Source organism: Barbus barbus (assembly GCF_936440315.1).
Source record: "Barbus barbus genome assembly, chromosome: 11".
In the NCBI taxonomy this organism is placed as follows: Eukaryota; Metazoa; Chordata; class Actinopteri; order Cypriniformes; family Cyprinidae; genus Barbus; species Barbus barbus.
The window spans coordinates 23012620-23025034 of record NC_136739.1 but is presented as its reverse complement, the minus strand read 5'-3'; the positions used below and the strand labels follow the sequence as shown (position 1 = coordinate 23025034).

General features: G+C 36.3%; 1 protein-coding gene across 1 annotated transcript in view; it reads left to right on the top strand.

The window, feature by feature from the left end:
• The window catches only part of LOC306877035 (neural cell adhesion molecule 2-like), a 213201-nt gene that overhangs the window by 66566 nt on the left and 134220 nt on the right, over window positions 1-12415 (top strand). The gene's annotated exons all lie outside the window — the stretch shown is intronic.

The following is a 12415-nucleotide window of genomic DNA, read 5'->3' as shown; positions in this document are numbered from 1 at the left end:
TCTTCCATAATTACAAAAACACTCATTAGAGTTTTTAATTATAGCTTTCTGATTTAAACTCAGGAATAATTTCTATTTTATGCTCTCTTCAATCACACGCTCTTAAACTAATGAGCTCTTCCTTGCTTTATTTCATTCCATTTAATGCCTTTGTAATTGTGCACATTTAATAAGGATTCGGAGCAAAGCATTAAATGTGTGCATTACAGAATGTGATCAGAGGAACGCGCACACACACAGTTAATCATTAATCAGTTCTCCGCGTTAAACAGCCTCGTACAAATGATGACCGCTGCTCTGTAAGCATGCCAATGAACATTGCAGCACGTTAATACTAACGCTGTGTTTATTACTAACCCTGCTGAAGCTGTGGGTTTTAAAAAGCTGAGACTTGTGAATATGCTTCTATTTTGCATTTGTATTTAACAGACATATTAGCCTATCAGCAAAACAGTTTAAGAGAAATTTTGATTTAAAAATATTACATTACATTTTGTGAAATAAGTGTTCACATGTATTCATCTATTTTACCAAAACCATATGAAACCAACATCATTACAAAGTAAAAAAATTTAAGAACTTGACATGTTTAAATAGGTTTACATAGCATAGAAGTTTCTTTCCCCCCTATCTCAGACTTTTGGACCCCACTGTGACCTCTTCAAAATATAGGTTCTTTATTGGCATTGATGATTCCAAGAAGAACTTTTGACTTCCATGAAGCCTTTCCATTCCACACAAGGTTTTTAAAGTGGAAAAAAAGGTCCTTTAGATTATTAAAAGGTTGAGAACACTGATAAATGGAACTGCTCACTGAAAGGCTCTTAGTGGAACCCAAAAATGTTTTTTCTATGGCATCGCTGAAAAAGAAAAAAAAATCACTTTTGGAACCTTTATTTTTAAGAGTATATATAAATGCTTGTTTGTTTCTGTGCAAGTGCATGCATGTGTATGCGCATGTAACGTTCATGAAATCTATATTAGCAAACCCGTGAAGTAGTGGTTATCTCGGTTAGCACATCTTAGTGCATATGCTTGTTGTTGTTGGTGGTGGATGTGAGCTGTAATGCAGAGTGTAGACTCGGGTCACAGGGGGTGTCAGGTCCCGCAGTGCACATGTCATTGGAGCTTCGTTTGCTGCTGCGACTCAAGCAGAACAGACTGTTAGCTTTGCCCTTCGCCATCTCTGAGAAACACGCACACAGTATCTGTACCCACAACACAGGCAGGGAAGTGTGTGGCATTCAAAACAAGCTCTGTCTCAGATAGGAAGGGAATGAATATCACAGCACGGCACCTGTGCGCGCCTGTTTACTGTAACAGGATGTGATGTCGAAGTCACTGTGAAAGTTGAGGCAGTGTTACAGCAAGACTAGTTCTTATTCTCATGCACTTTCGGGTCCTTGCAACACAGATCAAAAGGAGACAAGGAGCTTTGGTTGATTTGGGTTTTTTGTGTAGACAAACATGACCGTGTGCTGAAGGGCACTTCCTGTAGATAGGATGGTCTTGTTGTACTGAATACCAGATATCCAGTATGACAGTATGAATGCCGAATGTGTTTTCAGTGTAAAAAATATGGCTTGGCAATCTTTTCTGTGTAAATCTTATATCCTATTTGACAACTTTATTGCCATGACGATATAATTAATACCCTAAAAGGACTACAAAAATGATTTAAAGATATACAGCTCAAATAATACTCAAAGTTGTAACAGAAGCATTAACATATGTGCTTTTATAAAATTAGAAACTTTACATTTCTGCTTTTAAAGCCTTTAAAGGCCCCATTTACTTCCATTGTAAGTGCTTCTCTATAACCTCAAAGAATAAGTCAAATGAAATTGAATTATGAATCCAGATTAATTTTATTCAGTTTACTGTGCCAGATAAATGTTCATTATGAAAATGTGTGTCATGAATTTAAATTGGGCTTATGATGCACTTATGTTTTTAAAATTAAAAATGTTGCTAGCTATCTTGTTTTTATCATTAATTATTAATTTACTTCTTATGATGAAAATAACTGGTTGAATGACTCTGAAGTCTCTCAGTTTAATTTCTTAACTTAAGCGTGCTTTATTGGTGTGAGTAATATTTTTTACATTCATACTGGTAAATCATTTGTAAATATAGTATACTTCAAGTTACAAATGGACTATGCTGCACTGTAAAAAATCGAATTAACAAAATGTTGGAAGGGCAAAAATATTGAGTATATTAAGTTGAGCTAATTTTATTGCTTGGCCTTAGTTGAGAGGATATATTATATTAAGTCTACACAAATATATTTGAAAAATATTGAATGAATGGTTATTTTGAAATCCAGTCAACAATTAGCTATGCTAATGTTGACTAAACTAATAAAAACACGTGCACATGCACTATAAACTACAATAAAGGCTGAGCCAACTAAAAAATAACAATTCAGTTAACACTTTGAAGTCAGAAATTCACTGAATGTAAAATTTCTGTGGAACTAGTTACTAAATAATAATTAGTTGAAACCGCTTGAATTTGTTTTACAGTGTGGGTGAGTTGCGTGTTTTTTGATACACTACAAGGATTTGGTTCGTAATTTTTGTGTAAATTTCCTGGTTTCCAATCCAGGTTTTCCACTTCCTGCTTTCTGCTTTCTCCAGGTTCACTGGTGAGAGAAATCCAGCTTCGAGTAGTTCCTTTGTGATGAAAGTATAAAAATGTAATCTCTCTGCTAGCAAATTCTTTGACTGACAGAAATTCTGAAAATGTCGTTACCGTCCCATTGCCCTGTACGTCACAGAGGCACAAATCTGTGTGATTTTCTCAGGTGGAGTATTTTAGTAAACAAACACACAAACAGGGAGACGGTTTGGTCTGAGGGAGCAGCACATAATTAGCACTTCCACTCCCAATTGGCTTTTCTTTAATAAAGTTTCACCCCATGTCAGAAAATAATTGGCTCACTCACTGGTATGCTGTTTACTTATCCTCTGCCTCCATTGTGGCGTTAATCTCCTTCGGATAAGCAGGTCTCCATTGATGTGTTGCTGTAAGAAGGGTTAGAGTTGTCCCCGGACAGACTGACAGACTTACAGACAGACAGACAGGAAGAAAGGAGACATGCAGGCTGGATGCACTCATACCTGCCATGCTCCCTTCAAGCGGCTCTCTAATGGGAATACACTGAGACAGGCAAGACAGGAGGGCACAGATAAGTTTGGCTGGATGACAGCCATGCCGACAGAAAGACAGCTCTGGAGCTGTAATGAAAGAGCGAACAGAAAGCAATGAAGGGAAGGAGATGTGGAAGTACATGAAGGGATGTTCCAGGACCATAGCCGTCTCGCAGAATGTACCTTTTAAGCTTTAGCTTTAAGATATATGTGTTCAAAACACTGGTGTCTTTGGAATGAAAATGAGCCTAAAGTATCCTTGAAATAGCCTTGTGCCTTGATGATTGATAAAAGGATAGTTCACCCAAAAATTTAAGTTTACTGTGTACTGTATGTATTTTCAAACCTGGACGACTACCTTTGTTTTACAGAAGACAAAAGAATATACTTGGACATTTATCATTTAACAAGCTTTTAAATGTTGTGTTGGACTCCACTGACTTTCGTTATATTAACATTCTTCAATAGAAGAATAGTTATGAGACTAGAAACCAACCATCCACTGAGTGTCTGACTCTGGGTGTCATCACCCTAGGGTCTGACGTCGATGGTTCCAGACTCGATGACGACGATGCTGTGGGAGATCACATAAGTAGCTTTAGCTTCCTGTTTTTATTTCTGGAAAATATTTTAAATATTTTGGCACTAATGCGAATAACATTAGGTGAAAATAACTTGCAACTCTCCAGCTGATCTGCCACATCCCGTAGCAAACTGGACAACGTACTACTACTTGACGCCATTTTCTTTGAAAACTCTCATCTCTATCGCTTAGCTGGCCTGACGATTCAACGCGTGAGCTCTCAACCAATGATGCACTGAAGCTACACAAGGACTACCTTCCTCATTTCCATGTTACACACGGAAAAGTACAAATAAATTAATAACTATATAAATAAATCTAAAAATAAATGTATAAATAATATAAAAATACATTAAAAAAGAATTAGTGAAAAAATTTAAGTTAAAAAATGTATAAATGTGTAAAAGCAGAAAATAAATTAAGGGGGGGAAAATTAATTTTATTACAAATTAATCATATTTACTTTATCAAGTTGTTTATTCATTTATTTATTTTCCTATTAACATTTATTTATCTATTTATTCATTAATATATTTATTTATTCATATTTAATTTATGCAGGTTTGGTCCTCCATATTTAAGTGGTCATCATGAGGAACATTGTACATTAAATGGTTTGCTAGCTGTTATTTTACCCAGAAAAATAAAGCAAACATGCCCAAATCCATAATGAAGGTCCAAATTTAGCTTTAGTTTGTATACAGTATTGATAGTCGAAAAACTGTAGGTAATTAATTTTGTAATTAATTTTTTTCATTAAAGGTTGTGTGGGAGAAGTACACAGATGCCTTTGTCAATTAAAATCATAAAAGTACATTACTGTTCAAAATATGTTTTTGAAAGAAATCTCTTATGCTCACCAGGGCTGCAATTATCAGAATTAAAATACAGTAAAACAGTTATATTGTGAAATATTATTGCAATTTAAAATAACTTTTTTATTATAATTTGAAATAATGTCAATGCTAAATCCTCAGCAGTCATTACTCCAGCTGTCAATTACATTTGACCTAGTACCTTAAGACAGTACAACTGAATGAACAGACTTTTTTTTCCCCTCTATGCTTCAAAGCCTCTTATTTTTTCATTTGTGCCACAATTAATATGGCATCTATCCTGACTAGGATCTATAGGGCTCTATCTATTTATTTAAAATCCAATATGACTCAAAGACAGTGAATAAAAAGCCCATACAATCAGTCATTTAAGAGTTGTTGTGTGAATGGAGTATTGTTAAAATATAAAGCCACCTGGATAACAAGAGCACTCAAGGCCTACGGTATATAGAAGACAGTTCTTTCAACACCACTGTTGAGGAATCATTTCCCACTTATAGTGTAACGCAATGAGAAATTGCTTCTATAAATGGATCCCTGCTGCTATTTCTTCTCATTTTAACTATATCTTGATGTGTGAAAGCTGAACGAATGACAAAAGCCCATAGAGTAACTGTCTTTGATGTGCACGGTAGACGCTGCTTAAAAGACCTGCAAATAACTGCCATTTTCAGAAACCTCCATCATCTCAATTTAAAAAACATTGTGCCAGTGGTGTTTTTACAGGAGTAAAAATAGCTCTGTTGTTTTTTTATACATCTTTACAAATTCAATATGCATTTAAAAGAACAGATGGTATTCTGATAGTGTCATTAGCATATTTCACAACGACATTTAATGCGATTTCATAACTGTATGTATTTACATTGAAGCCTGTCACCCATTCCAGGCTGTTATGGGCTAATTCCATATGCAGTATGTGTGTGTGTGTGTGTGTGTGCTTTGCACAGCCTTGTGTGACTTGGTATTTCTCAGTTTATGTTGGCTTTAGGTGTCTCAGAGGTGTTTTTAAAATGATAAACAGTTAATCGTCTCGTCTCGGTGTGTCGTGCACCCATACTGAATGCGTTTTCCTCTAAAAATGTTCAAAGAATGCTTTTAAGAGTATTGTACTGAGGGCGAGAGAGGACGTTTCCTACTTTTTTTTATCATCAGCTACATTTTCACAATCCAGAGGAATTTTGCAGTGCCGTTATCTGCATGACTCTCGGCCAGGTTTATGAGGAAGCTTTGCTTGGTTTGATAAGGGTCCTCAGGCCATTTTCCCTGGTGTGAGTTTGTTCATCTAGCTCAGTAGGAGAAGTCAGGCATCCTCAGCACCTGCTACGTCCAGTAAACCAAGGAACCAGAAAACATCTTCCTCATTATCTCTCTTACTTCGAGGACTTCAGAATAATTATACCTGCTAATCAAGCCATTTCGCTAATCCAGGTAATCAAGTTTGACAAATGTCCACATAGGAAAGAAAAACGACAAATGAGATTTCATTAGAATCTCAAATTATTCTCATGGGCGCCAATTAGTTGAATGTTTGCTTAATAGTGCCTCCATTTCTCTCAGGTAATCTCACATTTCTCCTCATGATTTTCAGAAGAGATCTCAATAGTATCACAATCTTTGCTTTGATATGCCAACGTACCAAAGTCTCATTATATTGATATGAGCCTGAACATTTCTCATGAGATTTTTCCAAAACAAATTATCAGAAGGTTAAAACTGTATGTTCCTTCCTCTGAAATTTTAGGAGACACTTAAAACTGAATTATCAACATTTCAAGCTGAAACATAACTCCATTAAAATAACTCTTGAAGTCACTTGACTAGTGTAGTGTGTTTCCTGTGTTGATGTGGAAACAGAAGGTTAGGGCTGAAAAGAGCTTGACTCTTGTGCCCTTCAATTACACTGACACATTACATTGACACATGAATCACTTAGAGAAGTCATGTTTACAAGCAGAGAAACTCATTGGAAGTGGTGTGTTAAAACATTGCAGAAACAATGAGCTGTAATGTAGATTATATATAATACATTTAATCTATTTATAGAGGTCATTATGTGGAAAGCAAGTCCAACTTGACATACATGACAACACTTGAACACAGAAATACACGTTTTCCAGGTGCTCTTTATTGCAGCATCTCTCTTTATTATTTTTTTGTAGTGTATATATGAGCCATGATTTGCTATTAGCTAGATGGAGGGGGGTGGTATTTGGGGCATTCTCATTTTAGAAAGTACTGTATGTGATTTGACAAGAATCTGCAGAATGCAAGATGAGTCATCAGTAGACTCGTTTGAGATGGGCAAAACACTGATGATCACCATGAGATACATACCGGTTGGAAATGTGTTGGGGTGATGTCTGCCTTGCTTTTATGTACGCCAAAAATGTCTATATCAATATAATTAATGATTTAAAAAGTGGGTGGAGGGATTGTTCAATGCACTGAAGAAGGCCTTTGAGCTGAAATGTTTGTATTTTGTCCTACTGTAGATCAATGTAAAATAAAATGCTAAAAATAAGACTGTTTTTGTGAGTGTGGATCATGGTTTAATATGGCAAAAATTGTCTTTATTAAACTAAAAATGGATAGAAAATGCATCGTTGGGAGAAATGTAATAATTACTATTTTTATATAAAAGCAACAGAATGTAATGTAATGTTACATTTAATTTATTAGCAACAAATTGCAGTTGCTTCACTCCTCTCTTCACTGCAGTTGTCTACACTTGTCTACTTTCCAAGGCTTGGAGGATTTTAAATGAGTGTATCACTAAAAGTGAGCTTTTGTAAACTTGTATGAGTACACTAGCATATAAATGACCCCAGAGCTAACAGACATGGACTACAAACCACAAAACTCCACATTTTGATTTGCTTTTTAGTTTCCTGATCTGTGAAAGTAAAACTTCTAAGCAACAATTTTTTCCTCAGGGATACTATTTGGATTCTAATATTGTGTTACAAATATAGCCTAAGATATTTTAGATATGTCAAAATTCAGAACATCAAAAGTATCAAATGCTTCACGCTTAGAGGTCTGATCATTACAGGCAGCAACAACTACAGCATGTTATATATGTGAAAGCATTGTAATGGTGTGATGTTACCCTCGAGTGTGCTCTCTTCCAGGTGTAATCTAATGGTCAGGTTGGCACTGATGTGCCGTTTACTGGGCTCGGTTCACTTTAATGAAACATGAGAGAAACTGCACTGCTCTGGCTCAGGCGGCTAATTAAACCAGGGTTTTATTTTAGCCCATCATTTGATCTGATCCAATTAAACCTGTGCTGTGCGTAGCCAACATCAGCAGCACCTGGTCACACTCACGCTCCTCTTCATTAAAAAACTGTCACTGCAGTTAAAACGGGTCTAACATGTCCAGTAAACGGTGCTCAAAGAAAGCAGCCCATCAGTGAATTCAGGATGACTTTTTTTTTTTAAGTTGTCTTACTGTCTCTTGTTATGGTGCTTGATGCTGGCCTTTGATGCTCTTGGGTTCTGGTTTCTTGCAGGTCAGTGAATTTCAAGGAAGAGTCAATATTGTGGAGACATAGTTTTTCCCCTTGGCTACACAATCTATCTTTGCATGGATTTCCTGGAATATAATCACAGTATGATGATCTCCCTAGGACCAAAGTTAAATCTGAGTAAAACGAGTCTGTTTCTGGAATTATTTAATTCTTCGAAACACATTCATCCTGTAGAGATCCAGAAGCGTCTTCATCAAATATAGCAAGCGGATATGACTATTAAGGTCTCCATTCTAGAGTGATGAGAATCAATATTTCATAGTGAATTTGAGTACTTTAGTTTTTCTCAAATGTTATTTTTTGAACTTTTTATTGATAAGCGTCTTTTATTGTACAGAGAAATCAGTCAGTTAAATGTAATAAAAATGTATCCTTCCCCATGCTGCCCGACTGAAATTGAATGGTGGAGTGAGAGTGATGTGTACAGTCTTTCCCCACTAGGCAAACTCATTTGGAAATTTCTATTTCACTGACAGCACGGCTTCCTGACATTTCTTTTCTCAAAACAAATCAATGTTGACATTTTCCACATGCCTCCTGACTGTTAGCCTTAAGACTGGGAAGCCTTTGAGTGAAGGAAGATATTTGTATTTCCATACTTCACTCCCACTTTCTTAATCCATACTTTAACATTCTCTCTTGACTTGTGATGGCTGCTGTTTGCAGATCTGGGGAAGGAAACCCCCTGCTGTACTGCTTTGAATCCATCGCTTTTTAAACTTTGCATATTGAAAGTCTTATGCATGTCTATGCTTGCCTCACTGTATAAAGCTGAGAAAAACTAAATGAAATTAGAAAAGACTGATAACAAGGAGAAAGAATGCAGGTGTTAGGAACAGTCACCAGAAGAAATCAAAGATGAGGTCATTTTTGTGTAGCAGCACAAAGAAATGCGAGTTCAAGCGAGGCTACAGCTGATTGCTAACTCAAGTTTATATATATATCTATCTATCTTTATATATCTAGTTATCATCAAGGCCAATTAATGAGTCAGTGAACATTTTACATTAATTGATCATGCATCCGGTTTTATTCTTTTTATTTATTCTATAGTTTGTCACCAAGATAACATTTACTTTACTTTACTTTTACTATTATTTAACTGGCTAACATAGATTAGGTTTTGGCGAATTAGCATGAATGTGATTAGTGTTGAAAACCTTATGTGTGGAAATCAGTGATGAAACATTGATAATGTAGTGATATTACAGCTGTGAACAAATATGAAATAAAATTATAAAATGAGTAAATAAAGTAAATAAAATGAGTTTCTTGTAAATATACTACAGTTCATAATTGGAAGGTCAGATTTATTTATTTAAGTTTTACTCACAGTATAGACTCTGCTACAGTGTATTATTACGAAAATTATATTTTAAATATTTTATTTTAAAAATTTATATTTATTAAAGAATCCTGAAACAGCGGTATTTATATAAATATATATATATATATATATATATATATAAAAACAAAATCACTTAAAATCAAGTTTTGCCGATATTAAAATACAAAATGTTTTTTTTAATTGTAATAATATTTCACTATATTACAACATTTAACTTTATTTTAATTAAATAAATGCATGGTGAGCATAAGAGAAGCCCAAACTTTTTAACAGCAGTGTACTTCATATCCCTATACTTGCCTTAGAAAACATCACAAACTTGTTGGAAGAAAGAGAACTTGGAAGACGAGGTCACACAACAGCAGAAAGTGAATTTGAAAGTGATTCAAATGAAGCTCATGGCTAGGATTTTTATGCCTATGCACGTTCACACATTGAGACCTGGCAAGGGATGTACAATTTAGTCAGGGATACAATTGAGATTTGCCTTAATCTGACAGACCATTTATCTTAAACTGTGTCTCAGTATGATAGCAATCTCGCGCAATTGTTCATCCTCTGCTCTTCCTGACTGAACGTTGAACTTCTGCCAGATTTACGAATGCAGAGGGTGTCTGCCATCCCCCGCCGCTTGGTGGATTTGATCTGGTCCTTTTCTTCTCCTCTGGGCTTGTTCCTTGTTGTCTCCGTATTTTTCTGTATCTCGCTCCCCTTTCGCCATCAGCGGTTGTGTTGATGATCAGGCACAGAGCAGATGCTCCCTGCCCAAGTGGCCATCTCCTTTGACTACCCATCAGGCTGCTGAAATGGGAAACGCGGCCTCCATGTGTGAAGAGCTCTGAGAATAATGCAGTCATTACCATTCCTGCCTGACCTGCCACAGTCACACACCCTTATGTGCTCCCGTATCAGGCACACAGAGTGCCGACCACACTAGACGCTCCACAGCCAAGGACCTCAGCCGCCAATGAACAGTTTCAGAGTGCAGCCTGTAAATTCGTTGAAGAGAGCGAGCAGAAAATAGAGATATGGCAGAACGGGTGCATGGAGCATTTGTAGTGAGTGAAGCATTCTTTGCGTTTGATTAGAGAGGCTAGGATGGGGAAAATAAATGGAAGATTTACGAGCCGATTTTAGAGTTCATTCTGCTGTTGTTTTGAGGAAATGGGGTCCATTTTGTTGGAAAATCTTTTCCGTGGAAGTTGTGGAGGCTCTTGGCTGGGCATTGACATGCTCTGGCTACTTGGTCTTTTAAAGCTTCTCTAACAGAGTTGGAAATGTCTCTCGACTGCCTGCATTTGTGAATGAATGCTCCGGAATTAGCATGTTCTGCTTAATACAAAGCAGGGATATCAAAAGTGCTGGTACTTTTGTACCAGGCTAAAAGAAATGCACTGAACTAAAATAAAAAATAAAAAGTACTGGTTTCAATTTGGCTCACATTAACATGTAACATGCATGCTCCTACAGGGATAGTTGACCAAAAACAGGGATAGAGGATGGTTCACCTTTCCTTTTTGTTTGTTTGTTTGTTTTTTGTAAAAATGTCTATATGCTCACCAAGCTACATTTAAGTAAAACTACATTAAACAGTAATATTGTGAAATATTATTGTTATTTAAAATGAATAATTTCTCTTTTAACATATTGTGAAATGTAATTTAATTATTAGTGCTGTCAAATGATTAATCGTGATTAATCACATCTAAACAGGGGCGTAGCGTCTGGGTATGCAGGTGCATATGGGCCCGGGCAGATTGGGGGCCCGCTGAGCCGAGGAGGAACTTTTAATTGAAACAAGCGAACGAATATAGAGCCCTGCACGGGCCCGGCAGCTTATCAGAATTCTCCACCCGAGTCCGACCCGTCTCTCTCTCTCTTGCCCTTTGCTGCTGCAGCCATTAAAAAAGTTCAGATTTGTTTTTTAATGGCAAAGTGGTTATATTTCGTTTAATTTCTTTATTAAAGCAGAAGTCCGTAAGTTTTGCCTTTTTGTCGCCATCTCTGTTCAAAACATGGTATTGCAGCCAAGTGCGGAATTATCTTTATTACGTGGTCTGTACTCTGGCACGGCTTCAGCTCGGATGAATCTAATATTTTGAGGTGAATGTGTAGCTCTCAGTCAACGCACCGGTGTGAATCAAACACTTAGTAATCACAGATTCTAGCCTAAGTCTTGGAATATATGACCCAAATCAGAATTTTCACCATATATTGTCATCTGAACAAGTAAGTAACAAGTCTGCCACGTTTGTTCTGCCCAACTGAGGAAAAAAGCATTACCATAAATCACTCTACCAACAGGGATTAGCCTAAATCAAACGATCGGTTAGCTCATATCACATCAAACCGTGCAAAGTATTATTATTGTTCTACTTTATTCTCAAATTATTAATGTTAACAACATTAGCATTGCGTGACTATGAGTGTAGTGTGTATTAACGTGTAGATTTCAATTTCTCTACAGTCTAATTGTCATGCCATTCGAATTAAGATCATATTAAGAAATTCTTTTAACCCCAAAAGCAAATTATGCTTCCTTCGAAATGATTTTCTTTAGAATACAAATCTTGTGTAATCTCAGGCTATCTGTAATCAGAAGCACATTTAAACCTGGAGTATAATTAAATTTCATTTCATTTAAACACATAATCCTTTCTGGATCACAATCCGCCATCAAAATGATAAGTTTAATTATTCTAGTTGCTGTGAGAAAAGGCTATAAATGATCCGGCACCTACTAGCCGGGAAAAGTTCTTCATGTTTACAGACGTGACGTAATGACGCAGTGCCATGCTCGAATTTCCCGCGAAAACCTACCCGTACCACTCAAATTAGAAAACATTATTATAAGCTAACTGTTGTGAATCGGGCTAAAGTAAGCCAATAGTTTTGAACACTGGCTGGTTATGTACTTTATCAAATATTGATTTCAGATCATTTTTAACACCAAAAAGT